Here is a 14,366-nt window from a genome sequence, read left to right as displayed (position 1 = left end):
TGCACTCCAGCCTGTGTGACAGAGTGAGATCCTGTCGAAAGAAAGGAATGGAATGGAATGGAGTGGAATGATATGGAATGGAGTGGAATGATATGGAATGGAATGGAATGGAGTGTTTTGGAGTTTAATGGAGAGTAGTGTAGTGCAGTGGAATGGACTGGAGTGGAATGAAGTGTAATGGAATTGGATGGAATGGAACATTATAGAGTGGAGTGTAGGGGAGGTGAGAGGAGTGGCATGGAATGGAGTGGAATGGAATGGTGAAGGAATGGAATGGAGAGGAGTGGAGTGGAGTGGAATGGAGTGGAGTGGAATGGAGTGGAATGGAATGGGATGGAATGACATGGAGCAGAGTGGAGTTGAGTGGAGTAGAGTGGAATGGAGGGAAATGGATTTGGACTGAATAGGAAGGAATGGAGTGGAGTGGCTTGAAGTGGAATAGAATGGAGTGTACTGGAATGGCCTGGATTGCAATGGAGTGGAGCACAGAGGTTTGGAGTGTAATAGAATGCAACGGAGTGGAGTGGAGAGGTGGGGAATGGAGTGGTATAGAATGAAATGGAATGGAATGGAGTGACATAGAGTGAAGTGAAGTGGAGTGAACTGGTGTGGAGAGGGGTGGTGTGGAGTAGAACAGAGTGGATGGTAATAGGATGTAATGAAAGGGAATGGAGAGGAGTGGAGAGGAGTGGAATTTAATGGAATGGAATGGAATGGAATGGAGTGGAGTGTAGTAGAATGGAGAGGAGTGGAGAGGAGTGGTGTAGAATGCAGTGTAATGGAATGGGATGGAGTGGAATTTACTGAGTGGAGTGGAGTGGAGTGGAATGGAGTGGAATCAAATGAGATGTAATGGCATGCAATGGAATGGAATGGAATGGAATGGAACGGAATGGAATGGAATGGAATGGAATGGAATGGAGAGGAATGGAGTGGAACAGAGTGGACTGGAATGCAATGGAATGGAGTGCAATGGAATGGGATGGAGTGGGATGGAGTGGAGTGGAGTGGACTGGGGTGAAGTGGAGTAGAGAAGAGAGGAGTGGAATGGAATCTAGTCGAATGGAATGGGATGGAATGGAATGGATTGCAGTGGAGAAGATTGGAGTGGAATCTAGTGGAATGCAGTGGACTGCAGTGGAGTGGAATGGAATGGAATGGAATGGAGTGGAATGCAATGCAATGGAATAAAATTGTGAAACGAAATGTGAGCTCAGATTGTGTCACTGCACTCCAGCCAGGGTGACAGAGTGAGATCCTGTGGAAAGAAAGGTTTGGAATGGGATGGATTGGAATGGTATGAAATGGAATGGAATGGAGTGAATTGGAGGGGAGTGGAGAGGAGTGTGGTGGACTGGAATGGACTGGAGTGGAATGGAGTACAATGGAATGGGATGGAATGGTACATTATGGAGTGGATTGCAGTGGAGTTTAGGGGAGTGGCATGGAATGGAGTGAAATGGAATGGGATGGAATGGAATAGAATGGAGTGTAGTGGATTGGAGTGGAGAGGAGTGGAGTGGAATAGAGTAGAGTGGAATGGAGTGGAATGGAAGGGGACGGAATGGAATGGAATAGTGTGGGGAGGAGTGGAGGGGAGTAGAGTGGAATGGGGTAGAATGAAATGTGATGGAATTGCATGGAGAGGAGTGGAGTGGAGTGGAATGCAATGCAGTGAAATAATGGAATGGAATGGAATGGAATGGAATGGAATGGAATGGAATGGAATGGAATGGAATGGAATGGAATGGAATGGAATGGAATGGTGAAATAAAATGTGATCTGCGGTTGGGCCACTGCAATCCAGCCAGGGTGACCGAGTGAGAACTTGTCAAAAGAAAGAAATGGAATAGAATTTTGTGGAACGGAATGGAATGGAATGGAATGGTGAAATAAAATGTGATCTGCGGTTGGGCCACTGCAATCCAGCCAGGGTGACCGAGTGAGAACTTGTCAAAAGAAAGAAATGGAATAGAATTTTGTGGAACGGAATGGAATGGAATGGAATGGTGAAATAAAATGTGATCTGAGGTTGGGCCACTGCAATCCAGCCAGGGTGACCGAGTGAGAACTTGTCAAAAGAAAGAAATGGAATAGAATTTTGTGGAACGGAATGGAATGGAATGGAATGGTGAAATAAAATGTGATCTGAGGTTGGGCTACTGCAATCCAGCCAGGGTGACTGAGTGAGAACTTGTCAAAATAAAGAAATGGAATAGAATTTTGTGGAATGGAATGGCATAGAGTAGAGTGGAGTGGAGTGCAGTGAATTGGAGTGCAGTGAGGTGGAGTGTAGTGGAATAGAGTGGAATGGAATGGGAAGAAATGGAATGAAAAGGAGAGGAGTGCAGCGGAGTGGAATGGAATGGAATGGCATGGAATAAAATGGAATGGAATGGATTGGAATGGAATGGAATGGAATGGAGTGTCATGGAGAGGAATGGAGTGGAGTGGTGTGGAATGCAGTGTAATGCAATGGGATGTAGAGGAATTTAGTGGAGTGGAGTGGAGTGGAATGGAGTGGGATGGGATGGAATGGAATGGAATGGAATGGAATGGAATGGAATGGAATGCCGTGGAGAGGATTGGAGTGGAGTGGTGTGGAATGCAGTGTAATGCAATGGGATGGAGAAGAATTTAGTGGAGTGGAGTGGAGTGGAATGGAGTGAAATCGAATGGGATGGAATGGAATGGAATGGAATGGGATGGAATGGGATGGAATGGAAGGAATGGGATGGAATGGAATGGAATGGGATGGAATGGAATGGGATGGGGTGGGATGGGATGGAATGGAATGGGATGGGATGGGATGGAATGGAATGGAGTGAATTTGAGTGGAGTGAAATGCAATGGAATAGAGTGGAATGGAATGGGATGGAATGGAATGCCATGTAGTGGAGTGGAGTGGATTGGAGTGGAATGAAGTGGAAGGAAATGGAGTAGACTGCAGTGGAATGGAGAGGAATCTAATGGAATGGAATGGAATGGAATGGAATGGAATGGAATGGAATGGAATGGAATGGAATGGAATGGAATTGTGAAATAAAATGTGAGCTGAGATACTGCAACTACACTTTAGCCTGGGTGACAGTGTGAGATCCTATGATAAGGTAGGAATGGAATGGAATGGAATGGAGCAGAATGGGATGGATTGAGGTGGAGTGGAGTGGAATGGAATGGACTGGAATGGGGTTGGATGGAATGGAGTGGAGTGCAGTGTACTGCAGTGGAATGGAATGGAAAAGAATGGAGTTGCGTGGAGTGGAGAGGTGTGGAGTGGAATGGAGTTGAATGGAGTGGAATGAATGGGATGGAATGGAATGGAGTGGAGTGGAGTAGAGGGGAGTGCAGTAGAGAGGAGAGGAGTGGACTGGAATGGAGAGGAATGGAATCAGATGGAAAGGAACTGAGTGGAGTGGAGTGGATTCGAGTGGAATGTAATGGAATGGAGAGGACTGGAGTGGAGTGGAATGGAATGGAATGGCATGCAATTCAATGGAATAAAATGGTGAAATGAAATGTGAGTTGAGATTCTGCCACTGCACTCCAGCCTGGAATGGAGTGGAGTGGACATGATAGGAATGGGTTGGAATGGAGTGGAGTGGAGTGGAGCGGACAGGAGTGGAGAGGAAGGGAATGGAATGGAAGGGAATTGAATGCAATGGAATGGAATTTATGCAATGGAATGGAACGGTGATACTCTAGAAAGAAAGGACAGAAAGAAGTTTTGATACTGTCAAAAGAAAGGAAAGGAATGGAATGGAATGGAGTGGAATGGAATGGAGTTCACTAGAATGGCTTGCAGTGGAGAGGAGTTTAGTGGATTGGAGTGGAAAGGAGTGGAATGGAATGGGATGGAGTGCAGTGGAGTGGAGTGGAGTGGATTGTTGTGGAGTATATAGGAATGCGGTGGAGTGGAGTGTAGTGGAATGGAGTAGAGCGAAATAGAGTGCAATGGAATGGGACGCAAAGGAATGGAATGTTGTGGGGTTGAGTGGAGTGGAGTGGAGTGGAATGGGGTAGAATGAAATGGGATGAAAGGGGATGGAGAGGAGTGGAGTGGAGTGGAATGGAGTGGACTGGAATGGTGAAACAAAATGTGAGCTGAGATGGTGCCACTGCAATTCAGCCTGGGTTACAGAGTGAGAACTTCTCAAAAAAAAGGAATGGAATGGAATGGTGTGGAATTGAATGGAATGGAATGGAATAGAATGGAGTGGCATAGAGTGGAGTGGAGTGGAGTGAGGTGGAATGGAGTGGGTTGGAGTGGAGTGGAATAGAGAGGAATGGATTGGGATGTAATGGAATGGAATGGAGCGGAGTGGAGTGGAATGGAATGGAAAGGAAAGGAGTGGAGTGCAGTGGAATGGAGTGGAGTGGAGGAGAGTGTTGTGGAACGCAGTGTGATGGAATGGGATGGAGTGGCATTTAGTGGAGGGGAGCGGAGTGGAGGGGAATGGAGTGGAATTGAAAAGGATTGAATGGAAAGGAATGGAATGTAACGAGTGGAGTGGAGTACAATGGAATGGAGTGGAATGAATGGGATGGAATGGAATGGAGTGTAGGGGAGTGGAGTGGAGTGAAGTGGAAAGGAGTGGAATGAAATGGCATAGAGTGCAGAGGAGTGGAGTCTAATGGAATGGAACAGTGAAGTGAAATGTGAGCTGAGATACTGCCACTGCACTGCAGCCTGAATGGAAGAGTGAGACCTTGTTGAAAGACAGAGATGGAATGGAATAGAGAGGTATGGGATAGATTGGAGTGGATTAGAGTGAAATGGACTGGACGGGGATGGGATGGAATGGAATGGAGTGAAGTGCAGTGGAGTGGAGTGGAATGGAATGGAATGGAATAGAGTGGAGTGGCATGGGGTGGATAGGAGTGAAATGGAGTGGAATGGAATGCCATGTAATGGAATGGAGTGGAGAGGAGTGGTGTGGAGTGGAGTGGAATGGAGTCGAATGGAATCGTATGGAATGTTATGGAGTGGAGTGGAGTAGAGTGGAATGGATTGGGATAGAATGGAATGGAATGGGATGGAGTGGAGTGGAGTGGAGTGGAGTGGAATGGAGTGTAATTTAGTGGAGGGCAGTGGAGTGGAAAGGATTGGAATGAATGGGATGGAATGGAATGTAATGGAATAGAATAGAGTGGAGTGCAGTGGAGTGGAATGCAATAGCATGGAGTGGAATGGAATGGGATGGAATGGAATGGAGTGTAGGGTACTGGAGTGGAGTGGAGTGGAATGGAGCAGAATGAAATGGAGTAGAGTGCAGTGGAGGGGAGGGGAGTGTAATGGAACAGAATGAAATGGCATGGAATGGAATGGAATGGAATGGAATGGAATGGAATGGAATGGAATGGTGAAATGAAATCCGAGGTGAGATACTGCCACTGAACTGCAGCCTGGGTGACAGAGTGAGACCTTGTCGAAAGATAGGAATGGAATGGAATGGAGTGGAATGGGGTGGATTGAAGTGGAGGGTAGTGGAGTGGAATGGACTGGAATGGGAAGGGATGGAAAGGAATGGAATTGAGTGCTCTGTAGTGCAGTGGAATGGAATGGAATGCAGTGGAGTGGAATGGAGTGGAGAGGACTGGAGTGGAATAGACTGGAACGGAGTGGAATGGAATGGAATAGGATGTAATAGAATGGAGTGGAGTGGAGTGGGGTGGAGTGGAGAAGAGAGGACAGGAGTGGACTGGAATGGAGTGGAATTGGATGGAACGGAAAGGACTGGAGTGGATTGGAGTGGATTGCAGTGGAGTGGACTGGAGTGGATTGGAATGGTTTTGAATGGAATGGAATGGTATGGAGTGGAATGGAGTGGAGTGGAATGGAGTGGAATGGAATGGGATGGAATGGAATGGATTGTAGGGTAGTGGAATGGATTGGAGTGGAGTGGAATGGAGTGGAATTAAATGGAATAGAGTGGAGTGGTGTGGAGTGGAATCTAATGGAATGGAATGGTGAAAAGAAATGTGAGCTGAGATACTGCCACTGAACTGGGTGACAGAGTGAATTCCTGTCGAAAGATGGGAATGGAATGGAAAGGAGAGGAATGGGATTTATAGGAGTAGAGTGGAGGGGAGTGGAATGGACTGTAATGGGATGGGATGAAGTGGAATGCAGTGGATTGCAGCGTAGTGTAGTGGAATGGAATGGAATGGAGTGGAGAGGAGTGGAGAGGAGAGGAGTGCAGTGGAATGGAGTGGAATGGAATGGGATGGAATGGAATGGAGTGGAGTGGAGAGTGGTGGAGTGGAGTAGAGAGGAGAGGATTGGACTGCATGGAGTGGAATAGAACGGGATGGAATGGAACAGAGTGGAGTGGAGTGGATTGGAGTGGCAAGTTGTGGAATGCCGTGGACTGGAGTGGAGTGGAATGGAATTGAATGAAATGCAATGTAATAAAATGGTGAAATGAAATGTGAGCTGAGATTACGCCACTGCAATCCAGCTAGGGTGACAGAGTGAGATCCTGTCGAAAGAAAGGAATGGAATGGAATGGAGTGCAATGGAATGGAATGGAATGGAATGGAGTGAATTGGAGTGGAGTGGAGAGGTGAGTAACGGAGTGGAGTGGAATGGGATTTAAAGGAATGGAGTGGAGTGATGTGGAGTGGAGTGCAGTGGAATGGAGTGGAGTGGAAAGGAGTGGAGTGGAGTGCAATGGAGTGGAATGGAATGGATTCAACTGGAGTGGAGTTTACTGGAACGGAGTGGAATGATATGGAATGGAATGGAGGGGAGTGGACCAGAGTGGAGAGGAATGGGGTGGAATGGAGGCGAGTAGAGTGGAGTGGTGTGCAATGGAATGGAGGAAACTATTTTGGGATGGAATAGAATGGAATGGAGTGGAGTGGAGAGGAGTGGATTGAAATGGAGTGGAATGGAATGTGATGGAATAGAATAGAGTGATGTGGAGTTGTGTGGAGTGGAATGGACTGGAGAGCAGTGGAGTGGAGTGGATTTGAATGTAGTGGAAGGGAATTTAATGGAATGGAACGCAGTGGAGTGGAGTGGAATGGAATGGAATGAAACGGAATGGAATGGAGGGGAATTGAATGGTGAAAAGAAATGTGAGCTGATATTGTGCCCCTGCACTCTAACCTGAGAGACAGAATGATATCTTGTCAAAAGAAAGGAATAGAATGGAATGGAGTGGAGTGGAATGGAGTGGAATGGAATGGAATGGAATGGAATGGAATGGAATGGAATGGAGTGGAGTCGAGTGAAGTTGAGTAGAGTGGAATGGAGTCGAATGGAATGGTATGGAATATTATGGAGTGGAGTGGATTGGTGTGGAGTAGAGTGGAATGGAATGGAATGGATTGGGATTGAATGGAATGGAATGGAGTGGTGTGGAGTTTAGTGGAAAGGATTGGGATTGAATGGAATGGAATGGAGTGGAGTGGAAAGCAGTGGAGTGGAATGGAATGTAATGGAATGGGGTGGATTGCAATGGAGTGGAGCGGAGAGGAGTGGAGTGGTATAGAATGCTGCGGAGTGGAGTGGAGAAGTGTGGAATGCAGTGGGATGGAATGGAATGGAATGGGGAAATGAAGTGTGAGTTGAGATTGTGCCACTGCACTCCAGCCTGGGAGACAGAGAGACAACCTATCGAAAGACAGGAATGGAATGTAATGGAGTGGAATGTAATGTAATTTAACGGAATGGAGTGGAGTGGAGTGGATTGGAGTGCACATGTGTGGAATGGACTGGAGCGGAGTGGACAGGAATGGAATGCAGTGGAGTGGATTGGGGTGGAGTGGAGTGGAGTGGACTGGAATGGAATGGTGAAATGAAATGTGAGCTGAGATACTGCCACTGCACTGCAGCCTGGGTGACTGAGTGAGATTCTGTCGAAACATAGGAATGGAATGGAACGGAGTGGAATGGGATGGATTGGAGTACAGAGGAGTGGAGTTGAATGGACTGGAATGGAAAGGGATGGAATGGAATGGAGTGGAGTGCATGGTAGTGGAATGGAATGGAATGGAATGGAATGGAAAGGAATGGAATGGAATGGAATGGAATGGAATGGAATGGAATGGAATGGAAAGGAATGGAATGGAATGGAATGGAATGGAATGGAATGGAATGGAATGGAATGGAATGGAATGGAATGGAATGGAATGGAGTGGGATCAAGTGGAGTTGAGTGGAGTGAAATGGAGTTGAATGGAATGGTATGGAATGTTATGGAGTGGAGTGGATACGAGTGGAGTACAGTGGAAAGGAGTGGAATGGATTGGGAATGAATGGAATGGAATGGAGTGGAGTGGAGTTTAGTGGAAAGGATTGGGATTGAATGGAATGGAATGGAGTGGAGTGGAATGAAGTGGAGTGGAATGGAATGGAATGGAATGGAATGGAATGGGGTGGACTGCAATGGAGTGGAGCGGAGAGGAGTGGAGTGGTATAGAATGCTGTGGAGTGGAGTGGAGAGGTGTGGAATGCAGTGGGATGGAATGGAATGGAATGGAATGGGGAAATGAACTGTGAGTTGAGATTGTGCCACTGCACTCCAGCCTGGGAGACTGAGAGACAACTTATCGAAAGAGAGGAATGGAATGTAATGGAGTGCAATGGAGGGTAATTTAACGGAATGGAGTGGAGTGGAGGGGATTGCAGTGCACATGAGTGGAATGGAGTGGAGTGGAGTGGACATGAGTGGAGTGGAGATGAATGGAATTTAAGGGAATGGAATGGAATTGAATGCAATGGAATGGAAAGTTGATACTGTCAAAAGAAAGGAAAGAGAAATTTCGATACTGTTGAAAGAAAGGAATCTAATGTAATGGACTGGAATGGAATGGAGTGGAATGGAATGGAATGGAATGCAGTTTAGTGCAGTGGTGTGCAGTGGACTGGAGTTGAGTGTAGTGGATTGGAGTGGAAAGGAGTGGAATGAAATGGGATGTAATGGAGTAGAGTGCAGTGGAGTGGAATAGAATGGAATAGGGTGGAGTGGAATGGAGTGGAGTGGACTGAAGTGAAGTGGAATGGAGTGGAGTGGAATGGAGTGGAATGGGATAGAATGGAATGAAATAGAATGGAATGGAATGGAATGGAGTGGGGTGGAGTGGAGTGGTGTGGAGTAGAATGGAGAAGAATGGAATCTTATGGAATGTTATGGAGTGGAGTGAAATAGAGTGGAATGGAGTGGAATGGAATACGATGGAATAGAATGGAATGGATCAGAGCGGTGTGCAGGTGAGTGAAGTGGAATGGAGTGGAATTAAGTGGAGTAGAGTGGAGTGGAGTCTCATGGAATGGAATGGAATGGAATGGTGAAATGAAATGTGAACTGAGATACCACCACTGCACAGCAGCCTGGGTGACAGAGTGAGTTCCTGTTTTTAGATAGGAATAGAAAGGTATGTAGTGGAATGGGAAGGATTGGAGTGGAGTGGAGTGGAGTGGAATGGACTGGAATGGTATTGGATGGAATGGAATGGAGTGGAGTGCAGTGTAGTGGAGGGGAATGGGATGGAATGGAATGGAGTGGAGTGTAGTGTAGTGGAGGTTAATGGAATGGAATGGAGTGGAGTGGAGGGTAGAGGAGTGGAGTGGAATGGAGTGGAATGGAATGGGATGCAACGGAATGGATTGAGGTGGAGTGGAGAGCAATGGAGTGGAATGGAATGGATTGGAGTGGACTGGAGTTTACTGGAAAGGAGTGGAATGAGATTAGATAAAATGGAATGGAGGGGAGTAGACTGGAGAGGAGTGGAGTGGAATGGAGTTGTGTGGAGTGCAGTGGTGTGCAGTGGAATGGAGGAAACTGGAATCGGAAGGAAAATAATAGAATGGAATGGAGTGGAGTGGAGAGGAGAGGATTGGAAAGGAGTGGAATGTAATATTTTGGAATGGAACACAATGGCGTGGAGTGGCGTGGAGTGGAATGGAGTGGAGAGCTGTGGAGTGGAGTGGAGTGCATTTGAATGAAGTGGGAGGGAATGGAATGCAGTGGAGTGGAGTGGAATGGAATGAAATGGAATGGAATGGAATGGTGAAATGAAATGTGAGCTGCGATTGTGCCCCTGCACTCCAAATTTAGTGAAAGATTGAGATCCTGTCATAAGAAAGGAATGCAATGGAATGGAATGGAATGGAATGGAATGGAATGGAATGGAATGGAATGGAGTGGAATGGAGTGGAGTGGAATGGAATGGAATGGAGTGGAATGGAGTAGAATGGAATGGAGTGGATTGGAATGGAATTGAATGGAATGGAATGGAGTGGAGTGGAATGGAATGGAATGGAATGGAGTGGAGTGGAATGGAGTGGAGTGGAGTGGAGTGGAATGGAATGGAATGGAATGGAATGGAATGGAATGGAATGGAATGGAATGGAATGGAGTGGGGTGGAGTGGAGTTGAGTGGAGAAGAATGGAATCAAATGGAATGGGATGGAATGTTATGGAGTGGAGTGGAGTGGAGTAGAGTGGAATAGAGAGGAATGGATTGGGATTAAATGGAATTGAATGGAGTGGAGTGGAGTAGAGTGGAATGGAGTGGAATGGATTGGGATTGAATGGAAGGAATGGAGTGGTGTGGAGTGAAGTGCAGTGGACTGGAATGGAGTGGAATGGAATGGGGTGGATTGCATTGGAGTGGAGAGTAGAGGAGTGGAGTGGAATAGAATGGAGCGGAGTGGAGTGGAGAGTTGTGGAATGCCTTGGGATAGAATGGGATGGAATGGAATGGAATGGTCAAATGGAATGTGAGTTGAGATTGTGCCACTGCCCTCCAGCCAGGATGACAGAGAGAGAACCTATTGAAAGAGAGGAATGGAATGCAAAGGAGTGGAATGGAATGGAGTGGACTGGAATGAAATGAAATGGAATTGAGTTGAGTGGAGTGCAGTGGAGTGGACATGAGTGGAATGGAGTGAAGTGGAATTTAAGGGAATGGAATGGAATGCAATGGAATTGAATGGAAGGGAATGGAATGGTGATACACTCAAAAGAATGGAAAGAAATAAATTTTGATACTGTTGAAAGAAAGGAATGGAATGCAATGCAGTGGAATGTAATGGAATGCAGTTTAGTTCAGTGCCGTGGAGTGGAGTGGAGTGGTCTGTTGTGCATTGGAGTGGAAAGGTGTGTCATGGGATGGGATGGAATGGAATGGAATAGAATGGAGTGGCGGGTATTGGAATAGAATACAATGGGGTAGAGTGGAATGCAGTGCAGTGGAGTGAAGTGGTGTGGAATGTAGTGGAGCGGAACGAAGTGGAATGGAGTGGGATGGAATGGAATGGAATGTTGTTGGGTGGAGTGGAGTGGAGTGCAGTGGAATGGGGTAGAATGAAATGGTATTGAATGTAATGGAGAGGAGTGGAGGAAAGTGGAATGGAGTGCAATGGAATGGAATTGAACGGATTGGAATGGAAGGGAATGGTGAAATAAAATGTGAGCTGAGGTTGTGCCACTGCAATCCAGCCTGGGTGACAGAGTGAGAACTTGTCAAAAGAAGGGAATGGAATAGCATGGTGTGGAATGGAATGGAATGGAATAGAGTGGAGTAGAGTGGAGTGCAGTGGAGTGAAGTGGAGTTGAGTGGGGCGGAGTGGACTGGAATACACTGGAATGGAATGAGAGGTAATGGAATGGAATGTAGTGGAATGGAATGGAATGAAATGGAATGGAGTGGAATGGAATGGAAGGGAGTGGAATGGAATGGAATGGAGTGTGGAGAAGAGGAGAGGAGTGGAATGGAGTCAAACGGAATGTTAAGGAATGTTATGGAGTGGAGTGGAGTAGAGTGGAATGGAGTGGAATGGATTGGGATGGAATGCAAAAGAATGGAGTGGAGTGGAGTGCAGTGGAGTGGAATGGAGTGTAATGGAATGGGGTGGATTGCAATTGTGTGGGGTGGAGAGGAGTGGAGTGGAATAGAATGGTGTGGAGTGGAGTGGAGAGGTGTGGAATGCAGTCAGATAGAATGGAATGGAATGGAATGGAATGGAATGGTGAAATGTAACGTGGGTTGAGATTGTGCCACTGCACTCCAGCCTGGTTGACAGAGGTAGAACATAACCAAAGAGAGGAATGGAATGGAATGGAGTGGAATGGAAGGGAATTGAATGGAATGGAATGGAATTCAAAGAAATGGAATGGAATGGTGATACTGTCCAAAGAATGGAAAGAAAGAAATTTGGATACTGTGGAAAGAAAGGAATGGAATGGAATGGAATGGAATGGAGTGAAATGCAATGGAATGGAGTTTAGTGCAGTGGCATGGAGTGTAGTGTAGTGGTTTGTTGTGCATTGGAGTGGAAAGGAGTGTCATGGGATGGGATGGAATGGAATGGAGTGGAGTGGAGCGGCGTGGTGTAGAATGGAATGTGGTTGAGTGGAATGCAGTGGACTGGAGTGAAGTGGAGTGTAATGTAGTGGAGTTGAATGGAGTGGAATGGGATGGAATGGAATGGAATGATGTTGGGTGGAATGGAGTGGATTGGAATTTAATGGGGTAGAATGAAATGGGATTGAATGGGATGGAGAGGAGTGGAGTGGAGTGGAGCGGAACGGAATGGACTGCAATTCAACGGAATACACAGGATTGGAATGGAAGGGAATGGTGAAATAAAATGTGAGCTGAGATTGTGCCACTGCAATGCAGCCTGGGTGACAAAGTGAGAAAGTGTCGAAAGAAAGGAAAGGAATAGAATGGTGTGGAAAGGAATGGAATGCAATGGAATGGAATGGAATGGAATGGAATGGAATGGAATGGAATGCAATGGAATGGAATGGAATGGAATGGAAGGGAATGGAATGCAATGGAATGGAATGGAATGGAATGGAATGGAATGGAATGGAATGGAATGGAATGGAATGCAGTGGAGTAGAGTGGAGTGCAGTGGAGTTGAGTGGGGTGGAGTGGAGTTTAAAACAGTGGAATGGAATGGGATGTAATGGAATGCAATGGAGTGGAGTGAAGAGAAATGGAATGGAATGGAATGGAATGGAATGGAATGGAATGGAATGGAATGGAGTGCAGTGGAGTGGAGAGGAGAGGAACGGAGTCAAATGGAATGTTATGGAACGTTATGGAGTGGAATGGAGTGGAGTGGATTGGAGTGGAGTGGAAAGGAGTGGACTGGAATGGGATGGAATGGAATCGAATGGAATGTGTGGGGTAGAGAGGAGTGGAGTGGAATGGAATGGGGTAGAATGAAATGGGATGGAATCAGATGGAGAGGAGTGGAGAGGAGTGGAGTGGAATGGAGTGCAATGGAACGGAATGGAAAGAATGGAATGGAAATGAATGGAGTGGAATGGAATGGAATGGAATGGAATGGAATGGAATGGAATGGAAAGGAATGGAACGGAATGGAATGGAACGGAATGGAATGGTGAAATAAAATGTGACCTGAGATTGTGCCACTGCAATACTGCCTGGGTTACAGAGTGAGAAATTGTCGAAAGAAAGGAAGGGAATAGATGGTGTGGAATGGAATGGATTGGAATGGAGTGGAGTAGAGTGGAGTGGAGTGGAGTGGAGTGAAGTGTAGTGGAGAGGGTGGCAGTGGCATGGAATAGTGTGGAATGGAAATGGATGTAATGGAATGGAAGGGAGTTGAGTTGATTGGAGTGGAATGGAATGGGATGGAATGGAATGGAATGGAATGGTGAAATAAAACGTGACCTGAGATTGTGCAACTGCAATACTGCCTGGGTTACAGAGTGAGAAACCGTCGAAAGAAAGGAAGGGAATAGATGGTGTGGAATGGAATGTATTGGAATGGATTGGAGTGGAGTGAAGTGTAGTGGAGAGGGTTGCAGTGGCATGGAATAGCGTGGAATGGAAATGGATGTAATGGAATGGAAGAGAGTTGAGTTGATTGGAGTGGAATGGGATGGAATGGAATGGAGTCAAGTGCAGTGGAACGGAGTGCAGTGGAGTGGAGTGGTGTGGAATGCAGTGTAATGGAATGTGATGGAGTGGAATTTAGTGAAGTGGAGTGGAGTGGATTGGAATGGAGTGGAATCCAACGGGATGGAATGGAATGGAATGGAATGGAATGGAATGGAATGGAATGGAGTGGAGTGGAGTGGAGTGGAGTGGAATGGAATGGAATGGAATGGAATGGAATGGAATGGAAAGGTGAAAGAAAATGCGAGCTGAGATTATGTCTCTGCACTCCAGCCTGGGTGACATAGTGAGATCCTGTAAAAAAATTGGAATGGAATATAATGGAATGGAATGTAATTAAATGGACTGGAGTGGATTGGAGTGGAATGGAGTGGAGTGGAATAGACTGGAATGGAATGGGTTGGCATGGAATGGATTGGTCTGGAGTGGAGTCGACAGGAGTGGAGTAGAACGGAGTGGAAGGGAATGGAAGGGAGT

This window comes from Symphalangus syndactylus, chromosome 8 (assembly GCF_028878055.3).
Source record: "Symphalangus syndactylus isolate Jambi chromosome 8, NHGRI_mSymSyn1-v2.1_pri, whole genome shotgun sequence".
NCBI classification, from domain to species: Eukaryota; Metazoa; Chordata; class Mammalia; order Primates; family Hylobatidae; genus Symphalangus; species Symphalangus syndactylus.
Note: the sequence above shows the minus strand (reverse complement) of the source record.